The 3,572-nt window shown below is 60.7% G+C and overlaps 1 protein-coding gene across 1 annotated transcript in view; it reads left to right on the top strand.

Moving 5' to 3' along the window:
- Nucleotides 1-3,572, top strand: part of EMID1 (EMI domain containing 1) — a 30,976-nt gene that overhangs the window by 394 nt on the left and 27,010 nt on the right. The window lies entirely within an intron of this gene.

Here is a 3,572-nt window from a genome sequence, read left to right as displayed (position 1 = left end):
GCCCCCCTGAAATACTTGACCACCTGAACATAACGTTAGCGTATGACACCTGCAAAGGTCCTCCTCAGAGTGCCCCGGTGACTCAACGGTGTCCCCCGGCGCCAGGGCGCTGTTTTGCCTCGGGACTCCTTCTCCCGGGGGGGCAAAGCCGTGTGGAGCGTCGGGGGAGCCCAGTTCTCGGGGGAGCAGGTAAAAGTCTTTCCCCCCACACCCACCACCTCTGTGCCTTGCCAGCCCGGGGTGGGGGGCCAGGACACCAGGCCCTCCTTTTCCCCCTACCCCTGCAACCTTCGTGCATGCCCGGACTGGGAAAGGGCCTTGTTCCCCACCCGCAGTGCCAGCCCAGAGCCGGGGCCGGGGTAGTGGGGGGGGGGGGGAGGGCAAGAGGAGATCCTGGGCCGCTCCACTATCTGGCAGAGGCTCCCCAAAGTGCGGGGGTCCCCAAAAAGTGCGGGGGGTCCCCCTATCCATGTGTCTAGAACCGGCAGCCCTGGCAGCCTTCTCCAACACCCCCCACCCCATTTCGCCCCGGAGTCCCAGAGGAGGGGGAAGGGGGAAGGGGAACAACGGGGAGAACCCCCCCCCCCGGGACGCCCCTAACCCAAGCCTCCACCCCTTCACCCCCTGCCGTGCACATAGGAAAGCCCAGGACCTCCCCCAGCTGACACTTGGGGGACTCGCCTCCCGTTTCCGTGCTCCTGGCTGTTTTTAGTCCCGGCTATTTATTCACTGGGAGGAAGAAGACTGGGGTGGAGTTTCAGTGCCCCTGGGTCAGTGCTGGCCCCCAGGGACCTGGCATTTTGGGCAGAGATAGGGAGGAAGTACTGTCTTCCTGCCGCCCTCTCAGGAGCTGGGGGCGTTCTCTCTGCTGGTGTTTCTGGGGCATCTTCCAGTGAGAGGGTCCTTCACATGAAGTGTCCGCATCCATCCTTCAAGGACCGGATGAAGCTTGGGAGCACGTGTTCCCATTTAACAGATGAGCAAACTGAGGTCCCAGAAAATTAACATGATCTTCTAGGGCAGTGATGGCGAACCTTTTGAGCTCGGCATGTCAGCATTTTGAAAAACCCTAACTTAACTCTGGTGCCGTGTCACATAGAGAAATTTTTTTATCTTTGCAACCATAGTCAAACAAAGACTTATATTTTTGATAATTTATTTTATATATTTAAATGCCATTTAACAAAGAAAAATCAACCAAAAAAATGAGTTCGCGTGTCACCTCTGACACGCATGTCATAGGTTCGCCATCACTGTTCTAGGGCCTAGACTAGGCTCATGGGCCATTAATAGGAGAGCTGGGATTCACATCTGTGTCTTTCTGGCCCTGATGACACTGTTTGAACCTGCCTGGCCCCTGTCCTGGCTGCAGCCCTACCCCTGCTGCTGTCCCCTCTTAAGGGGCCAGCCCAGCAAACAATACAGAGTAGCCAGGCCTCTTTAGGCCCTTTCATCGCATTCAAATGCCTGCCCAGCCCCCACCCCCAAGGCCTCACTTTTTAAATTCTTTTCAGAAATTCTCCTTGCCCAGTGAGTGGTCGGTCAGGGGGGCCAGCATGCCTCCGCTAGGCTAGCAAGAGCAGGTGACCTGGGCAGGGCTGGAGAGGAGAGGTGGCTGAGGCGTCAGAGGCCAGAAGAGCCATTGTCTGAGGTAGGGGTGGGCAGGTGGCAGCTGTCACAGCCACCACCTCCTGCAGGCTGACCACCGCAGGCCTGGGCTGGCTATTTCACCTGCACCCATCGCTTCCAGAACCGTCCCAACTGCCTTAGGAGGCAAGCGATTTTGTGGCCCCTGTTTCTTAGAGGAAACTGAGGCCCAGAGAGGGGACATGACCTGCCTAGCACAGGGATGTGAGCCCCCAGGGTCCCAGGTGCTAAGATGACTGAGACTCCGACCTGGGAATTCCCGTCGTCAGGATCAGGATGATGGTCCAGGGGACTTAAGTCCAGGACAAGGCGTCCCAACCTGGGTTCCTCACCTCCCCCCCATCCAGGGAGCAGGATGTGGCTGCGGGTCGGTATCTGGTGGTGTCTGGGGACTGTCGCCCTATCAGCTCACAGAAGGCTCACCATGGCCTGAGCATCACAGAACCCCGGGGGCACTGAGGCCTCGAGAGTAGTGGAGGCACCTCAATCCAGGCCCTCAGTTCCCACCCCGGGTCCCTTTGACCCAGCAGAGGTCGTCAGCTGGCAGGTTTGGGAAAGGTCCGTGGGTCATGGTGAGGTGCGAGCGTCCCGGCCCTGGCTCTCCCCCCCACTCCCTGTGCGACCTCAGGCAGGTCCTCGGCTCTCACTTTCCTACGCAGCTTCCTCACCGTTCTCCTCTCTGCTCCTCTCGTCGTCCCTGCTCCAGGCCGTCAGGATGGACAAAGGACCCCCCTGCTCCCAGGCCTGCTGTCAGGATGGACAAAGGACCGCCGGGGCCCCTGACATAGTGGTTCCTGCGATCACCCAGCCCTAGGTGGGGGAAGGGACCCCCTGGCTGGAGGAATCCGCAGGCCTCCCTGCCAGGACTTCCCCTTGTGGCCCCAGCCCAGCATCGTTGGAGACAGCATGGGGATGTCTCGCCCCATCAGCCCTCCCTCCACCCCCAGCCCGGCGCCCCAGGCACCCCTTGGCAGCCGAGGGACAAGAGGCAGAAAAGAGGCTTTGTGCCTGGGGAGGGGGAGGCCCGGGAAGGCATCCAAGAGGCCGCCCCCAGCCCCAGGAATGCGGTGAGACTTTGAGACACCCCCCCCAACCCCCAGAACCAGGGTGCCCTGGGGCTGTGCAGAGCTGGCTTGGCTCACCCCTTACCCCTGTCCGTCCCCCAATCCCTGCTGGGCCTGCTTCCTGCCCTTCTGGGGTCTCTTCCAGCCTGAACCCTCGCCTAGACTTAAAGCCATCCCCCGTGTCCTGGCCAGGCCTCTTCTGCCTGCAGTACTGGCTTCCTGTGGGCACATCCTAGGACCCAGGGGAGCAGGGAATTCTCTTCCCAGCTCTTCTCCAGAGAGCTCAGATCCCAGCTCCACCCCCACATGGGTGACCGGGTGGGTGCTTTCTCTCGGAGCCTCAGTTTCCCCCTCTGTAACATGCAGAGCCTGACCATCCCTACCCTGTAGTCAAGGGGAGGACTTTGTGGTGAAGGTACAGGGCTGGTGTCCCCACACCCAGGGAAGGCCCTGGGCCACAGCTGTGGGCTGGGGGGCCAGTGTCATAGTCCAGGAACAAGAACCACCAAGGGCTGTTGGCACGGTGAGCCAGCGCGGCTGGAGGAGGACCTGCTGTCCCCATTTGCAGATGGGCAAGGTGAGGTGCAGGGCCTTGTCCAAGGTCACCGAGTTAGGAATCAGCAGAGCTAGGACTGGAACGTCGCCGCCAGCAGGGGGTTCTGGCTCCAGTCACCCCATCCCCACCCTGTACGGCTCCTTTCTTTCCTCTCCTTTTCATAACCGCCCTTGGCCCCCAGCCCGCTTGGCTGCCTCCTGCAATTAGCCCCTATCTTCTGTTCTGGATCATAGCCCTGGGACCTTGCCGAGACAAAGTCCCCTGGGTCCCTCATGCAAGGGGTTGGAGGGCTTGGGGGGGGGGGG

Source organism: Myotis lucifugus, unplaced genomic scaffold (genome assembly GCF_000147115.1).
Source record: "Myotis lucifugus unplaced genomic scaffold, Myoluc2.0 scaffold_269, whole genome shotgun sequence".
NCBI lineage: Eukaryota > Metazoa > Chordata > Mammalia > Chiroptera > Vespertilionidae > Myotis > Myotis lucifugus.
This window is presented reverse-complemented; position numbering and strand designations above follow the sequence as displayed.